At 32.2% G+C, this 19,791-nt stretch overlaps 1 protein-coding gene across 2 annotated transcripts in view; it reads right to left on the bottom strand.

The window, feature by feature from the left end:
- LOC136410979 (oxytocin receptor-like) overlaps positions 1-19,205 on the bottom strand; it is a 128,007-nt gene extending 108,802 nt beyond the window's left edge. Inside the window, exon 1 of one of the 2 annotated variants that reach the window (XM_066393372.1) lies at positions 18,829-19,205. The gene's annotated coding sequence lies outside the window, so the exon portion shown is untranslated. Of the gene's footprint in view, positions 1-12,324; positions 12,413-18,828 lie in introns of those variants that run through there. The other variant, XM_066393374.1, reaches the window with a different exon arrangement.
- Positions 19,206-19,791: the final 586 nt, after the last annotated feature.

Below are 19,791 nucleotides of genomic sequence, written 5' to 3'. Positions count from 1 at the left end.
TGTGAATTTTATTATACTTTGTTTCGACTGAAATGCTCTTATTTGATAAGAATCTTAGAACTACGTAGAAAAGGAAGCAAAATCGCGAAGATTTCCACCAAGAAGTTCCACGCGTTGAAACCGGAAAAAACGTATGTCTGATGCCGAGGAAGAACTTCAAAATTTGAGGCGTGTATGATCGTTTCAAGAGTAATGATGATTCCAATAATTAACAACTGATGATGTTTTTTATTTGTGCATATAAATCGGTTCGTAAAAGCAAAAACATTTTTACAGAAAGAAAAACATATTTTTTGCCTTCTATTGTTACCCATTGTAAACCAATTATTATTCGTGCTCGTATTTTATTTATTATTTAGTTTAGGTTAATTAAACAAAACGTTAAATTCCCGCAATTCGTAAATTTTTGTGCCGCTTATTCGCTCAACTATAATATAAATCAACTGGGGTGGTGCATTCATTTTAACAATATTATAATTTTTATTTTGATCCAAAATAAGTAAATCGTGCTTGAAATAGTTTGCCCATATTTGAAACAAATTTCAAGCATATGAATCCTATGAAATATTAACATGACTGATTGAAATGTGAAATTTAATCCGTCTACAATAATTTTCCTGTCTGAAATCTACTTATGAATCATAACTGAAAACTATGTGTAACTAGCAAATGTTTTAATGGATTCAATTGTTGTTTAGCAGAGATATTTTCCCAATTATTAGAGGTCTGAGCATAGACAGCAATACTAAATTACGAAAATGCCTTTGGGAATTCTATGAATATTTTACAATTTACATTTCTGTAATTATACTGTATTACAATCCTGTAATATTCCATTCTTGGCAAGTTAAATTTTGTGCTAATGTCCATGAATAGTTTAAAATTTTGCGATTTCATATTTTAGTTTGGAATAGTACAATAAACATATGAAAAGTAATGTCCAAGTTTTGATCCAGAAATTTCCAACTTACCAGCAATGATCGGATCTAATATTCAGTCATCAGTACTAAATGACGAAATGGCATGTTAGCTTTTGACCCACGGTTTCAACTACTTTTTTTCTGTTATTTCCATATCCGATAATGTAAGTAGATTATATTTTACCAAGCTGGATATGCAATTTTCGTTGTGAACCCATTTTATTGTTTGATATTTCACAGAGACAATACGCCTTTTAAGCAATAACATTGGTGGGAAAAGTAACTTTACATAGTAATTATAAAAGTTTGAATTGTAGGAAAAATTATTCCGATAATAAATACTACATCAAAATGACCACTAGAATTGCAAATAATAAAGGGATGAAACTGAAAATAGAATTTTAGCGCTCCGTTTGAACCAAAGTTTTGAAATTGCCTTCATATATATGGGATTCATCGTCAACTTATATTAACCGATTTGCCTATCCACAATAGATTTTTATCACGTTTCTCGCAGTCATAAAAATGGGTTGAATCGTGGCAATGTAAATCGGAATATTTGTACTGAAATGTGGCAAAAACTGACGAAAAAAAAGGAAGATTGGGGAACTTGAAAAGGGTGCGAATGTCTATTATTCCACATATAACTTGTAGAGGGTGCTAAGCATAAGCTGAACTAATTTATGGCATTCAAGAATAAATTCAAATATGGAGTACGCCACCGACAGCATACGCCGTATTTCAAGAGATGGAAGCGTTAAAGGGGAGCCATTAGTGGTGATGGTGTTGGTTGTAAAAAATAATCATAAATGATCGGTAGAAAATTTCGTTTCCTTTAACAGGTAAAAACTATCTGAAAACGAGATGATAAATTGTGTGATGCGATATTCTAACACGTTAAGTTTGAGATTAAAAAGACCAAAATTCACATAATCGATACAAAAAGTGAAATTTCGCGTTCTTAGTTGTTGAAATAAAAACTAAAAATTTTTAAAAAAAGGGGAGAAAAATTCAAATTTTGTCACCTTAGTTTAAGTAAATGAACCAAAAGGCTGAAAACTACAAACAGAATAAAACATTATACAGGTACAAATTCTGTTTTGAGATTGTGGCCCAAAAATGGATAAATTTGCTATAAAAACCGGATGAAATATTCAAATAAATATAGTGTTAGCTCATGCGGAATTGGAAATAATAGGAAATAACGCTTTTACACTGATCCATTTCGTCCGCAAACATGACGAATAGAATAAATTAATTAATTACCATATATCTTTATTATCCCACAATTTAGGATGCGCTCCATGCATTATGGACTCCGTCGGATTAATTTAATGTACTTTCAGAAGGTTCGGTATAGGGTAACAAAGGTGAAACACAGGTAAAAAGAGAATCAATTATAATGTAATGATGAATTTGTTTCGCGTTAGGCCAAAGTAGCTTAGTTTCCCCTTAAAATAATACTTGCCGGTGGTTCTTAGGAACATCGATCGGACCGGACCTTGATCACTACCCTAATAAATTCATTAATTAACATTAATAATTCATTATCACCAATATGTATTTAATAAAATTACTTCATAGGATTTCGGCTTTCTTCAAAGTTAGCAGTTCATTCTCAGCAATATTCATTTAACAAACTTTCTTCCTAGAATTTCGGCTTTTTTCTTTCCTCATTATCCGGAAAAAATCCAGTATTTATGAAAGCATTCCCATTTAAGCTAGATAAAATCCAACAACTTGAACTAAAACCCGAAGTCAACTCTTCCCAACTTTCATCCTTTGAATCTATTTGTTGAGAACTGTATCAATTATTTATATCGTAATTGGATCCTGACGATAGTTTCAGAGAAATTCGGGTTATAGGCTCTTTTATTTGCTCAAAGGTTTAGGTTGAAGACAATACGCAATCTCAAAGCTTACGAATTTCAATTTGTTGCATAATATACCTATGCAAAAGATTAAATGTGTGAAACTCCCTGTAATAGAAATGTAATGAAAACTTGTTAAGTTTTGCGCCAATTATTTCCTCGTTCTTCGAAGATGCACGAGAAAAAGTGTTGTTATAGCGAAATGGACTAATCGATTACCACCGATGAGTTCAAATGCGGTGTTAATTTTAATGATCTGGTTACTAGAAAATCTGTACTGAGAGCTTTTGTTTCGACCATAAAAAAGAAACTAATGAATGTAAATTTAGATAAATACCAGGAAACTATTGTGACTAGTTTCAACTGAAGGTGGAATAAATTTAATTATCAAAAATAAACCTATTAACAGGAAAAAGTAATTTCGTAAGTTTATCAACCGGAAAACGTCCTTGCTTTTCTCCCATTGGAAAATGGTTTTATCCAATTAGAGCTAACCGCCGTTATAGAGCAATTTCAGTAATGGAAATATTTCCTCTTGGAAATTTCAATTCCTTAGAAGCTTTGTTTTACACTACTTTACAATGTAATGAAACGATATAATCAAAGACAGAAGTTTAATTAATTTACGTTTTTTTAATAGTTTTTCAATAAATTAGTAACTACTCAATACAAATTTTATTTGAGATAGAGAATTACAACCGAGGTTGTTAAGATTTAAATAAAACCGGAAGAATAAAATAATATATTCCATGGAATCAAGCAATTAGAGATCTCCTAAATTATAAGGAGGAATTCTAACCTAAAGTAACCTGAACTCGGAGTCTTGAAATGGATAGTTGGGATGTGCGTAGAAACATAATAGACTCATCAATAGAATGGCAATTCTCGTGACTCTCGATGTTTAGGCATAATTGACAATTGTCCATTAAATTCTGGAAAGCTCTAAATTCTCATGACAAATTTTCTCAAGGTTATTATCCCAAACTACCAGAACTGCTGAAGATCAAATATCTTAATTGAATTTGAACTTCCACGATAGTAGAGCGAATCCAATGGATTATTACTGACGTTGAATACAATATTATTATACAGTTCAGAAAGATTAGCCAACCAACGATCAGTTAGATGCACGTGGAAACATGATTAAGTCATGAAAACGAGAAATCGAACTTAGGGCCTCTTCCAGAGACCGCGATTTTCTAGAGCTGTTTCTACAGCTAAGACAGACTTTGGAGTGATTGCATGCAGTAAGGTAAACGTGTGGGTATGACCGAGCGCTAATGTTCAACAATAAATAATTTGTAACATCCTTTTTAAATTAAGATCAATATGATTATTTTTATTGTTGAAGTCAGAGTCTTCGCATGAACATTCTGAAGCCGGAGGCAACATAACTCACTCATTCCAGCCACAAAGCGAGTACAGGGACTGTCTTATATAAGCAGTGGTTTGGATTTTCGTATTAGCATTAAGATTTTTTGATGAAGATTTACGATAAGAGGCACGTGCGAGGAGGACAACTCAACTGCTTAAAGCGGTTCACAAGTCCTTATTTCGTTCGAGCCTACCGCTACGAAATTAGGTTTTAAATTTAAATTTTAATACCTACGTAAATGACATTATTAACCCAGAAACCATTTTTTCCAGGGATAATAAAACAACAAGACAGATGACGTAATTAAGCGTAAGCCAAGGGTAAAGTGGAAATCGCGGCTCTACGAATATACCATAAATTAGAAAATACATGATATTAAATAAACCAGAATATTGGAAAAAGAACGCTCCATCTATCCCACTTAAATATATTTAAACAGACTAATTTTGAATCTGTTCCTCTCAAAGCACTTGAAGTGGAGTTGAGTAATCCAAACAACACTCTTCACTGTATTCAACAGTGGGTTGTACATCAAATCCTCAACTGAAATAACTGTGTGTTTTTCACTGCAAATCATCGAATTAAATTGGTTACAAAACCAGCAACTTAAATTTATTCGATGATTGTACATGAATGAGGCGTTACGTACATAAGGATTTTACAAGTAACTGCACATGCATGAAGAAGTATGCAAATAACTGTGCAAAAATTAAGCATGTACTCTATATTGTATGACGTTTAAAGGCTGCGAATGTAAGATGTTTAGCCTCTCCTAAAACTTTGACAAAGGGAAACAATTTATTTTGTGTTCCTAAAGAGAACCGTGCAGTCACTAGACAATAAGTTAGGATCGCCAGAGTACTAGAGAGAATGAACTTTTGCAAGGAATGTCAATTAGGGAGTCTAGACTGTCTAGAATTTGACTAATCCCATTGCCATAATTTCCTACTTAAAGTCGACCGTGATTAGATATCCATACTCCCACTAATGAAAATAACTTAATTAAAATTTGACATAATTATTATGGTGGCAACAGGGGGCTGCAAAATTGGAATTTTACCTGGATTAATAATTTTCCTTATGATAAAATGAAAATTTATGGAGGAGGAAACCATTGGGAAGGAGATACTCTTTGATGACTCCTAATGTCAACTGCTGAGAACGTTCAACTTACACTTATATTTTTGAACATGAATAATCACAATAGCATAAAAATATTCTATACAGAGTTTTATGCATTATTACGATGGAGGTGAAGACAAACAAGAAATTGGACCTGGTCAAATGTAGTTGAAAGTTTATAAAAGACTGGAAAATGAATATAATACAATATTGGAAATTCAGCTACCAAGAAAGTTTTCAGGCAAATGCTCTAGAAAATCTGAGCACATGCGTGACTTAATGTAACATTGGTCGCAATTCTGCTAAAATATTTAAAGTGATCGAGGACAAGCGTTTTAAAATATGACGATAAATACCGTACTTTGGAAATAATTTGAAGTTGTACTAATAACCGTATGGTTTATCCGAAATTACGGCAATTTTTATAATATACTGGGGGTCCCAAAATGGTCGGTACAAAACTCTACTACTGAGAAAACCGATTGTTAATAATGGATTTGATTATCGCAAAAAGACGATTATTAATAATCGTCTCCTCGAGTACTCTTTGATAAATTAAGCTGTGATTATTCCATTTTTAAAGTTATTTCTTTTCTTTTATTTGTACACTTTTCCTTTGCAAGATTATTTCTTCCTCTCTTTACTGCAATATATTTCTCAAAAGTATGTGTACTAACCCAAAAATGGGTAAAATCTTTTATTGCGGTACCTAGTTGTTTTGTCGGTGATACTTATGAGCACCTCTAAATGTGTTCTTCAAATTATGACGTTGGACTTTGGCATTAATTAATCAAAATTAGGTCACGCTTATTTTATATTTGATCTATTACTCGTCATTCAATTTCAAGGAAAGGTCGACAGCCGAATTAAGGTGATTAATTCACGACTCTGAGCTAAATTACAGTAAGCTGAATATGCCTTTTGGGATTGTAAAACATTAAGAATTCTCCAAATAGAAACCTTAATATTTGATATAGCTGTTTCGAGTTTTTTATGGAAGTTAATTTATTTCATTTCCGCTTGTAAGTTGTCAGGCCTTTTTTACATTACCTTCTGGCCTCAAGATTTTCACATTTCTCTTCAATTTTGTTTCATTGTTCTTGGCTAATGCTTGTGTTTATGTCCACAATATATTGCATTATTATGAACATGCAGAGTGCAAGATGCAGAAAATGAATCAGGTATCCCCCGATGCAGAGTGCAGGATGCAGAACATGAATCAGGTACCCCGAACTCCCGAATATAAAGCCCGGAAGCTATAAGAAGAATCCCACTAGGTTATCGTTTTATTAGATCACATCAGTTAGTTATGTGAAAATATTGTGACATTGCAGTGTTTTTCTTAAAAGCGTTTAGACCCACAAATGTTGTTTAGTCTTCACCGTGGGGTTAGAATGTTTGATCATGAAAATATATTTTGCCAAATATATGACCAATCTTACACTTACTCCAAAGTAAATTCTCTTTGTCCTTGTGTTCCAGGAATAATTTTTTTATGAAAGCATATAATTTCATAAACCTCTTAAAACCTCTTTAAAGTCCTGTAAAATACATATTAAATTTTCCCTAGAAATAAAAACGGATATGTTTTGTTTTTAAGCTCAATTCTCTATAGAACCTAAAAATACTTAGAGTAATTCGTTTCGAAATGAAAGCCCTGTATATTCATTTGAGTTCATAATAAATATTTGTTTCAAAAGGTTGAAATAACTTTCCTCCAGCATTTACATTTTGTAATTAAATATATCACAAATCTACCGAATATATTCATTAAAATATGGTACAGCAATAAGCTATTTGTGCACCGCATTTAGTGAATTATAACCTATTGCAATTTTTAATTCAATTAATATTAAATGCTATTAATAAAAAGGTACTTTTGCTAATGTTCTATAATTGAAATGATACTTCTTAAATTAGAAAAAAATATTACTGTAATGTACTTATTAAAATATTAAGTTTGCTCTTAGCTGCAAAACTGGCATTAAAATAATGTGAAAATCTAATCTTTTTAGCTCAGTGGTCAGATCGACTGTAATTACATCAACATTTTTCAAAAATCATTATTAGGTTAGTCTGAGTTATTTAAAGATGACCGATAATAGTTGATATTCATATATTAGATTGTTCCATTTTAATTGAAATTTCGTAAAAATTATTAATCACGTTATTCAGATGGGTCCTGTGTTCAGATTGATCGGGATTATTTTTTGGCATCTGGATCTAAATAGATCGGTATTTAGATGGTTAGACTATTTTCGAACCAATATTGGATTACTTTTTTCAATTACGTAAATTATTTGATCTATTCTTCGTTGGTCCCGGTTAGGCCTGGTTCATACTTTTAAATATGTATTTCCTAAAAACACAGAACAATTCGGAAATAATTCTAGCATTAGTGGAATTATGACTGAAAATTCCACCATCTCTATTGCACTTACAAGAGAGAACGATCTTAAACCAGATATTTTTGCGGGAGAATGCCTAAATTGTCTCAGTTAATACGTAGCTATCCACTCACTTTGCCATCAGAAAGAAGACAAAAGCTATAAAGATAATCATATTTTAGAAAGAAAAAAACAGGCAAAAAAGAGGTAATATGTATGCCACTTCTCACAAGAATCCAAATATAAGTTCCTGGCATCGGTGTGTCCTGAATGTCGGATGTCAGGCACAAACTTGAAGAAAAACAAAACGTGATAATGCCGTCTCTTGGAAAATTCCACATTATATTTGCTTAAAGTCTTGAAACATATTAAGCCCAAGTTTTTATATGGGGAATCTCGTTACCGAGAGAACGTGAATGGAAACGGCGTTCGTACGTAGAGAAGTTTCTTATAGATTTCCGAGATATTTTCTGGCCAAACTTACAAATATTCTAATAAAAAAATGCAAGAAAAATATTATGAAATGTAAATGGTAATTGGTGGTAAAACGAATTTCCAGTATTTCTCCTAATAATTATTGCCCCTGTTTGTCACTGGTTCTATTTCGGCCCAATTAGTAGTTTTATAGTATTGCCAATAATAGAGTTAATATCTCATTTCGATCCTAGTGTCACTTGCAGCAAAGTTTACATTGATTGATAAATGGAAAGGGATGATATATTGTAGTGAAAGTCAATATTTATCCAATTTATAAACACACAGTTTTTGATCCATCTATAGTCTCTTTGACACTTAAATCTATAAGCCGAGGCACGATATATTAATTTTCTCTATGTAGGAATATTTTCAAATCACTTAGAGAGAAATTAAAAAAATTAAACTTAAGCAAAATCAAAAGACATGAATCTCATTAACAGAAAAATTTAGGTATGTACAACAATTTTAACAACAAAAATTTAGGTATAACAATTCCTGGCCTGTGGACCACTAGCATTTAACATTAAATGAGCTTGCAAATTTCAATTTTGTTCTGTGTAAACGCTAAAAGCAATTCTAACTGAATACTCACGTCTTTAACTGCTTCGACTTGAAGCGCTCTTCAATTTGCCTTCACCCAAAAATCGTCTGGTGCAACAGAATAGAGTAATCTAGATTTAAATCTGATTGCATCTTGAACTTTCTATAACTTCTGAGCGAATTTGACTTGCACTTCTTGCCGAAGTTGAATTTGACTTATCTGACCCACAAGATTTTAACACACAAAAAAGGTGAAGGTGAATCTATTGAACAGCTCACAGTTGAGTTGAGGGATGTGATCGATCCATATGAACTGAAGCAGCCGAGAAATTTTTGAAGACAAAGAAAATCGGAGAAATGTGGACAGAGTGGCGAAGGAAAGTAAAGGTGTCCAATAATATGAACCCTCCCAGCACCAGGGAGGAAAATACAGATTTCAGCATAAATATGGAAAAAGTGCGTATTCTATGGCAGGAACAGTCACTTGTAGCAATCTGTACGAAAAAAAACAAAAACAATGCAGGATATATATGGAGGACAGCTTACAATAAAGGAGGTGGAACTAATTTCAGAGACATGAAAGATGTAAAATTTTATTCACGTAACACTGACAAAGATGGTTTTTATAAAAGTAGAACTACCGAATATGATAAGTATGTAAATTTTAGCAAATCAGATTAATTTTTCTATGTAAGTAAAATACTATTCGCGAAAAATAGGCCAATGGTCAATACATGGGGGATCCTAGCAAACAGTTAAGCATTACTGGTAGACTGATCAAGTACATTTTAGGACGACATGGCCAACATCATTCCAGTGAAATCGCTTCAAGAAATTCGGTATGATTTGAATAAATGATATAAAATCAATACGGAGCTTTCCTCTTCTATTAACAATAATTTACCTTCTAATGGCAAGTCCAACTTCGAACGTATTTTTAATGACGTGATTGTAATTGTTTAACTTTTTGTTGCTGATCAGGAGAGTGACGCGATTCTAAGTCTCGATTGTCGGATTAACTCAAACTTAATTAACACAATTAGATCTTTTGATTAGAATAATCACGGTATAAAGTCATTATTATAAAGGGATAAATAAAGGCTGATCATTGAAAAAAAACTCGAGTAGGTGTTGAAATATGCGAGGCATGTCTTGAGCTTGGGGTATTTCGTGTTTTTACTCTGCATTATGGTGGAATAACCGGCCTACCTTCCTATATTTAAAGCTGATATATCAATCGACTCTTGCAGTTAATTCATTTTAATGATCAAAATTAATATATGTTTAAAGGTGACGTTACTGCGGATATTTCAGGAAATTAGGCCGACCCAATTGTGATAACATTTTTATTTCAATGTTAAGTACTATTGTTCCAAACGAGGCTTAATCTAGCTTCGCGTTCTATTTAAACATTATTATGGGGCACTTGGAATGGGGTAATGGCCCTGGCATGATTATGTGAAATACTTCCTTTAGTGTTAATGACATTTACTGTATTTGGAAATTCAGTATCAAACATTATGCAACCGCGTTGGTTCAGTGAATGTTCTCTGCTATGTACTGTCATTTACATTTCGATTCTGATATGCCCTTTAGTGTTGTACACTAAATTTTAAGAAAATTATATGTATATACTAATGGCCCGATTTCCCACATATTCCTGAGGTAAATCTGAGTTTTGCGGTTTTAACACTTTATTTGATAGATAAAAGAGATAAAATAGTTGCAACGCGCTCAGAAATGATCTATAGCTCTATAGGAGATTTTTCGATCTTGAAAGTGGTTCTACAAGAATTTTAGCGAAGCCCCGTGAAATGAAGGCGGAAGTGAAAAGTTTTACTTTGACCTAGTTTAGCGAAACGGGCCTGATTACATAAAAATGCTTTTTTATGTAATTCTGTAGCGGCACAGGAAGCGAGACTAATCTAAAAGCCTCATTACTTTTAAAGCATAAAATATTTTGCCATTTTTACTGCCAACCTCATACATCTAATTTGATTGTAATAATGTACAGAAGGGGTCTTCAAACATATTTTAAAAATGTGGGCCACAACCAAACCCGGATCTGGAATTTTGCTACACTTCATTAGTTATGCGTTCAAAGTCGATTTAATGACATTTTTGGAATACTAGAGTTATCTACGTTTGTATTCGCCATAAATTTTAAATATTATAGGAATTGGTTCTTGGGTTGTGGTCCTTAACAACATAATGGTTGGTCCGTCGAACCAGAGGAAACGTTTTTACACACAATCCTATTTCCGAAGTCACTTTCAATGGCTGGTTCTAGTGATATGCAGTTATAACACATTCAAAAAAGCCCAATCTACTGTTCCCGTGAAAGAAAAATTCGAACTATTACTCCACGGTCTTGGCAAGTAAGAGTATCGCAATCTATGTAGCCGTATTTCCCCAGCTAACTCCATGGAATTGAGTTTTATAGTTTCGTTTCATAAAAACATATAACGTAGTTGTAATGAAAGCAATTATCTTCTTCTCATTCTCCAAGACTCCACTGATAAACACCGAGTGTTTGTGTCTAAAATCCTGCCTGTATAAAGACGTGAATCCTCTTTTCAAACATATCAGCACGTCTGCACAGAACGGCGCACATGTTGGGACAAGTGATGAAAGCAAGTTCGTGGTTCATTTTGTCTTATCTGTACTATTCATTGATCATTTCTAGAATACGTGATGCCATAAGTCATCCACCTTCTGCTTTCTAGTTTGTCGAAATTCGTTCCGGACTTTAAGATAAATTAGTTTCAAGTTGTCTCTAATCAAGTGTACTGAACAAGACCAAACTATTTAATTTGGAAAAGTTGTATCTATACAGGAGTTGAAAATATTCAAACTATAAAACTGATTAAAGGAAGGAATTCTAAAAATGGACAGGCTGATAGGACCACTGGCGTGGCTTTCAACGTTGATCGAACGAAAACACTCCTCTTAACACGTATGTATTATAGATTTTCCAGCAAAGGAATAACTCTATTCTGTGTTTCAAAAATGTACCATTTATGCGCAAGTCTCTTATTCTCATATTCTCCGTAAGCCAAAATCGGACTTAAACCCTAAGTCTAACTTAAATTGACAGATCCAAAAGCGTAAAAGATAAAAATGTCACTTTAATTCACACTTGTACTTGTTAGAGTTCGGCTCTGGCCAACACAGAATAAGTGGATTAACGTTCCATTGATTGGATCATAAGACGTATGGGTTTTTATCCAAGCTTGATATAGAGGAATATATTACAATAGAGCGATGTGTAATCTGAACACAATTAATAACATCAACATTGGGCTTGCCAAATTGATTGCATGTTTTGGATTAAGGCCAGTTGGAGTTTAATAAATATTTGAAAATAGATAAAGAATGTGGGTGATGATTTTAGTGATCTACTTAGGCATTTTCCAACACCGATCTCTAGATACAGACTACAGCAAAGTAGACTTTAATTAAACTAATAGAGGAAATTTCCTTCCCGATTTAGGTTAACGATGTAATTCCAGAAACATATCCAATATCTCACGAAGTTTACGAGAAAAAAAGAATTAAAGCAAAGTTCTATCGTATACAAATAAAATCGAAATTACGTTAAAGCATTAGCCATTTATCACGTAAAATGTTACCTACAGCTGATACCAGTTGAAGGCAAAAATTGGGCTTGAGTGCGCCATTATACTCGCTTTTATACAAATCCTATGGTTAGCAAAATCAAAGTTGGACAAAGTTCAAAGGGGTCTATAGATCAGGTGTTATCGTCACGCGAGCGTTGTAAAACTCATAATTACACCACGTACGCACTAAGCGAATAAAAACGCAACAGAATGTGTTTTCTCATGGATTCTCACGAAGCAGTGGCTTCTCACGAAACTGACTATTTCGGAATAAATCAACTCCAATTGAGAGAAAATTTCAATTCGTGAGAGGTTTACGGCTGAAGATGTTTCTTAGACGAGAAGTGCTGTTTGTACAATCACTGGTACCTTTGATATTTTTGATATGAGTCAGGCTCAAGCTCTAGAGTTGCTGTAAAGAAATGAGACAAAAAATTACGGCATCCATTCGATATATTTTTTATTTACCATTCTACCCCTAGCTTTCGCTTTTGCCGCGAAAATTGGAAATTTGTACATGTAACTTCTGCCAAAGACCAATAACACGTTATTGCTCTCAGATAACCGATCAGGATTGCTCCCAAATACCAAAGAAAATACCCTGATGTTAATAATTAACCCTGCGGGTCGTACTATTGTATATGAGTGCGAGTTGATTTTCAAATTAAGAGGGTCGGTACCGGTTCACTATGTGAAACGAATGCTTAGCTGGAGCAATAAAAATAGGGCCCTAAAGTTGGAGCTGTTAACTTTTTCCAAGAAGGAAGGGAAGAGATGAGCAATTATCTCCATTCTATTAGTTGGCACTTTTTACAAGAAGTGAAAGGGGAGCCTAAACGCCCCTGTTGGGAGAAATTTTACCTTATTTATCAATCTTCTGATGAGCGCAGAGCAATTAATTACTCAATTTGAGATGTCGATGTAATAAAATAATTAACAAAGCAGCGGTTATTTGAAGACATTGGGGTAGTGGAAAGGGAACTTTCTATTGATTTATTGAGGGAAGAAGGACTAAGCTCCTCAGTAATAATAATAGTATGATGTAATACCAAATTGAAAGACTATTTGAATTGATAAATGTTTCTCTAGTGCTTTGACGAAAACGTGGCATGTTATTTCTGCCACGAACAATGGTTTCAAAGCAAGTTAATTCCTGTGGCATTTTCAATTCAAGGCTCAAATTGAAAGGTATTATTGGCACGAAAGTGAAAAGCATGTGTTTTGAAAATACCGGAAAATTGGTAATGACTAATAAGAAGTTTGAAATAGATTTTCATTTCTTCTAAGAAAAAGCTTACGTGAACTTATTTCGTAATTTTTACTCATTCGATGTTCATGAAGCAACATTTCTGAAATTCCCATGATTAGATTTGTGGTAGTAAACCTAATGGCTTTGAACATGCAAGTTATTTATTTTTTTGTCATGAATCTTTGGTAAATCCAAGTTAATGAGTTGCACATGTAATAAGATCATTATAAGGTTTATTAGTATAAAAACACGAAAATTTGAAGTGGTTTTACTTTAGCCTAAGAATATGGAATCTGTATGTTCCTTGCTTCCTATGCTAGCACTACGAATTTTGCTTCTTATTGATCTAATATAATATATTTCATTTACAGGTTTCAATGCATAACAAATCGTAATTTGAGCTCGTGTGACGATGCACAAACAAATTGCGATAAGAATAGAGTGGCACATCTGGAATAAAACAAAAAGTAATTCTGACTGCAACATAGAAAGAAATTGCTGATAAGGGTAAAATATAATATATATTGTATATATTATATATTATTACAGAAGGTTATGGAAAAATGAATTGAAGGACATCATCAGAAGTGTGTGCCTTATGTCATACTGTCTATTAAGCAACAACCTCAGAAGAATATTTCTGTTTATTTTCAAGTTTTATCAATTTTCCTTTTCTAGATTCTAAGCGGATTGAAGCATTTAGCTCTCTTTTTTATGCCCCAGCTCTTCTTTATTTGCACTACAAACAATTAAATGCTTTAAATACGTTTTGAAAAAACGTTTTTGTTAATAATTACCTTATTTTTAATAGGATTTTTTTATCAAAAAGTCATTAGTACTCTCGATTTCCTGCTTGCTATGAAATCTAACTATCTTAATTATTTAATTATTCATCTTATTTATTTCTGCACATTTTATATTTCCAATATTTTCTTTGGTGTTATCGATAACATAAAATCGAGCATTAAAGTGTGAAACTGATGTAAGAATTATAGGCGCTCCCCAAGTACTTAAACAAATTTTCTCTTTGTGGGTAAAATGCATTTACAAAGGATAATGGAGATCCCAAATGGCTGTTCCTGGCGCCGCATTATGGGAAGCAAATTTTAACAATGACATGCAAATTGACGCAATTTTTATTATTTGCAGTATCCATGGTTTTTGTATAAAATGGTGTTTGGTTTAGCTGTCCAGTTGCATAATATTTGTGAATTTTTGTTATCATTGGGTTAGCCATGAATGACCCAAGTCCACACAGATAAATTAAGTTAATATTATTTCCATTTTTTTGAAAAAACACCTATTTTCGTCATTAAATTGTACATGTATCTAATATAATGAAACGTCTAATTTGGCTTATCGGCCTTTCAACAACACAATTCACAGCATATTTTGTACTGTTTGACCTACATTTTTGTAATATCCATTGTGAGGTTGGCCAGCTTGTTACAAGTAATTTCGGTTTTTGCCACATTCAAGGCAATCTCCATATAAGCAACACATTAACATCGCAGATAAAAAATAATTTCCCAAAAGTTTAGAATTTGTTATTATGGTATTTTTGCATAAAGGGTTTTAATATTCGTCATAAAAATTTAGGAACAAACTAAAGTACACTGTTTTGAATCAATTTTAATTCAAATATCTAGAGAACAAAAATAAAAATAAAAAATACTCCCCAAATTTTCACTTTGTAAGCAGAAATAATTATCATAATGCATTAAGTTCTTAATGTTTTTGTGATATATAATTATATGGTTAAGCTAAGAAGTTATAACAAGTGTTTAATCTACGGCAGCCTCGAAAAACCAAGTATATAGACCGAAAAACCTTTGAGCTAGCACAACATGTTTTTCATGATAAGTAACTAATGAAGTTTCATCGTTTCACCCAATGAATGGCACCTTATTTTCGCTTATGATTTGGGTTTAACTAGATAGTAAAAATTTTACGTAAACATTTCTGTTAATTTACGTGAATGATTATTTTAATTTCATTTAGGTTTACTTTTAAAAGTGAAAAATATCATTTCTAAGAAATTCAAAATAGTGAATTATGTCATTGTGAAATGGAAATTATAGAATGAAAAGAAAATAATTTGCTGAAAAATATGTTATTTGATCCTGTCCAATTCGATAATTGTAAGTCAGCAATTCAAAAAACCGGAGACGTGACGAAAAGGAAAAAAACTGATAGTTCGGAAGCAGAAAACAATTCTCTTTCGGAAAACAAGACCTAAACAGGATAAATTGTTGGGTCTTAGTTATCGTGAGAAAAATGACATTAATGCGACAATAAATGTACAGCTTCAATTCATTATTTATAGTGGAAATTTTATTAACCGAATTCAGAATTAAGTTCCCACAGCTCGGAGTTAACTTTTCTTTCCCTTTTTGCTATTGTTTTTGACAAGTTGAAGTGAGATAGGCTGAGGTACGAAAGACTTAGGAAAAAAAGATAATGGATTATTTTCCTGTATTTTCAAGATATGTTAACGTTTTCATGTAAAATCTGTAATGTTAAGATATAGTACAATCCAGTTTAAGTGCAATACCGTATATAAATTTGGTAATATCTCCAGAACCGCGAAAAAATGAAATAATTATGGATTACTTGTGAACCAAAAACAGTTGAAATCCTGTTTTTATCAATAGTTATATATCGTAATAATTGATTTTTTTCTACTTTGAATCGCAAGAAACATAATTTGAGCTTTCTCAAATTGCGTGAACTAGGTAACATCTGGAAAACTGTTGACATTAAGTCGGTATCCAGGGTGTTTCGTGACTAGACCGACAAACTTTTACCGGGCATTCAAGTAAGGTGAGTTCATATCCACTATAAACAAATTAAAGAAATAATTAAATTTATTGTCCGGATTATGACACTCAGTGTATGGCATCGATCAATAAATGCCTAATACACGGTTTTTAAAAACAAACAGGTTTATTTAAAAAATCATCGTATATAATATAGTAAAGATAGAGATAGGACAAGAAGTGATTGTTTTGATACTTGTAATACAGTGCACTATACGCTTTTGGCATATAAACGCCTTAAGTGATTGAACCAAAAGATCCGAGGAAAACTGAACGCCATACCAAATGAACTAATGCACAAATGTATGGTAAACCACAATTCAACACTCTCGATGCTAGTTCCGCACGAGTATGTTATAAATTGAGCTCCAGATCAAAACGATGTTAATTAATAGGAAATTTCATAAAATTTTTCTTAACCGTCTTTAGTTACAATTTACTGATAAAAAACGTAAACCTTCATATTCGACACTAGTCAAACGCCTTGCTGAGATCATAAAAGTTTCCAATAGAGAAAATATCCAAAAAAGGAAAAGAGGGCAGAAACCACCAATCTCTCAGAAAAAAATCCATGCTACTGCAGAGGAAAAATGCTTCATGCATAGTTTTGTTTTCAAATTATATATATAATAATTCAAAATCGTATGTTTTTAACTCATCCCTAGAAACTTCTATTATGTTCGTTTACGTAAATTGAATGAATTTGCGATTTTATTTTAAAATATGATTAAGCTCATAGCAAAGCCCTAAAAACTTAAATGCTTTTTTCAATTTTTGTTTAAAATTAAACCTAAAATCTTAAAATACTATAAAAGATGTGTTTTAAAAAATTTACGGATTTACAATGTTGCTGGTTTATCTCCACGATTCTTTTTATTAATTAATCTTAAAATGGAGAAATTTACTGGCAACTCCCTTTTTTTATTAGATGAACAGAGTTGCTGTTAAGCTTTGCTTTGCGGATCTCATTCGAGGCGTTTCAAAGCTGGACAATCAATAGCTGATTGAGAAATTGTAATTGTTGCATGCGAGTGGAAAGAGATTGCAAAATTGTGCAATTTGGATCGAATTAGTGTTAAATTGAATCTTATGTTTAACTGAATTTGTGGAAATTTAATATTAAATATACAGAGTGTTTCAACGAAAGGCATATAATGTTTTGGAACGACATCATATATATTTTAACTTGCAAATTCTTCATGGATTCGGAAATCAAGTCATTTCAGACATCTGACCACAAAGCCTTTATACATGGAGGACACAAGTTTCGAAAATTTCTTTAAAAAAGTCCTTAATACGAAATATTTTTTAAAATCTTTTTAATCACCTTTTTTAAGGTTCAGAGAGCTTAAGAATTTTTTGACAATCAGCGAGTCTAAATGGTTCTTGATTTTGTAAATAAAAGCAAATATCCAAAAAGAGAGATGATATAATATAAAAATTTGTCATTCTAACCTTATTGTAGACTCTTCCTATATGAATGATAATAAATATTCTATAAAAATGTTTTTCTGTATTTTTGGAAAAAAGGAAACATTCTGAAACTAGAATTTTTTTAGAGCACGTAGTGCATATTAGATTAAGGGTCGATTTCTTGTTAATTTCGCTCAACAGTTTAGTGGCATTTAAAACGGATTCAATTTATACAATGTATCATAAAAACGGTCCAGGCATATGAATTGCCAAAAAAAAGGCTTTGAACTTATTCTGAGTGAAGTCGACAATATCTCGAACACCGCTAGAGGTCTACATATGACTCTGCGTTAAGAAATTATTTATTTGTTGAAGTAAAATCCAAAAGGATATTTTTATATTAGAATATGATAGTTTAAACTATTAATATTTAATTTGAATGTAATTTCTTAATTTCAAGTGTTACTACGTACAAAGTTGTCCTTTAATTGAAATGCAAAACACCAATGAAACCATGTTACAACCTCGTACAAATGTTCAATATTGTACAAGGGTGAAGAGAATTACATGAAAAACCATGTTGGTCACTAATTGTTCCTAAAATATATTTCGGTCATTAATAATCACAATACAATTACTTTTATTAGGTTTGCGAAATAATTTTGGACCTATGTCCAGTCTCGTTTACAATAGAAATTAATAAAAAAGTACATAATAAATTTTGTATTTATTTTAACAGGAAGATCATTTTAATGATAGAATTTTAGTAGCAAATAATGTTATGATAATGAATCATTGGGTATATGTAGTTTTATTACATTTAAATTTTCTTTATAAAGCAGTTTGCTTTTAATTATCAGCTATTTTACCAATGTTTATCAAAGGCATTTTTTTTTCAAATTTTGTGTTAGGAGTTGTTGAATTATTAAATAGTATTATTTTATTGTGATTTTAATAAAAAATTAGTAAACAAATTACAAATTACAGAAACAACACAATTAAATTATTTTTTGAGTATTACTCAATTTTACTCACCTGTTGATACAGTTAGGTATTCCAAATTTGTGCCTTCGAAGATTGCGAGTATTCCCAAAAAATCAACGTCCAAAATAAAAAAAAACACGGCGCCTAAAAGTTTTCCACCCACTTCCAGCAAGCTTTGCCAAGATCATTCATTAACTATGGCCAAATGTCATCACATAATTAACTTATACATGAATTTCCTTGAGCAAAAGTTCTCTTTTTCGGTGGAATTAAACCAAAAAAAAATTATAAGACTGTCCTAAAGCTTACTTCCTCCATAGAAAAAGTTTGAAACTTTCCGTACGCAAGTTGCGGAGTTAATCTTGTAGAAAATCAGCCGGAACCGAGTTCCTTCATTTCCCGCGCGCAAAACTGAGCTTCGCTGTATGTTCAACCATTCTCCATTCATGGAGAGTGGCGCCAAATCGAAAATTCATGCGCCAACATTTAACGTGGAATCCGTTAACCTTTACCTAGACAGCCACGCGCTTTTGTGCCTCCGGTCATTCTAATCCGGCACCGTTCCTTATGGAGTTCCAGTCTGATATCACCTTACTAATTAATTAACTGTGGAAGAAGGGAGAAGAGTGAACTTTAATGGATTTAATGGAAGGATAATGGACAGTTGAGATTTATAGTGTAATAATTTTTATGTAATTTTGAAGGGGAGAAACAAATAAATCCTTTTAGGATAATAATTATTCACTTACCTTCTTCTGAATTTAAAACAAGGGATGTTCGAATTTAAATAATAATAATTTTACACATAATGAAAATTCATAAATAAATAAATAATTCTTTAAATAAAAATTCGGTATAAGATGTTCTTCGAATTAATTAAATCGCTGGTTCTAATTATTATTTCCAAACCTCTGTCATTGACGCTAGCACGTTAACTCAAATGCTTTACCCGAACTAACCTGAAAGCTCAGGTTGAATGAACAAGTCAGAATTCAGTAAAAAATATATTTGAAA

This window comes from Euwallacea similis, chromosome 9, assembly GCF_039881205.1.
Source record: "Euwallacea similis isolate ESF13 chromosome 9, ESF131.1, whole genome shotgun sequence".
Lineage (NCBI taxonomy): Eukaryota > Metazoa > Arthropoda > Insecta > Coleoptera > Curculionidae > Euwallacea > Euwallacea similis.
Note: the sequence above shows the minus strand (reverse complement) of the source record. Positions and strands in the feature narration are given on the sequence as shown.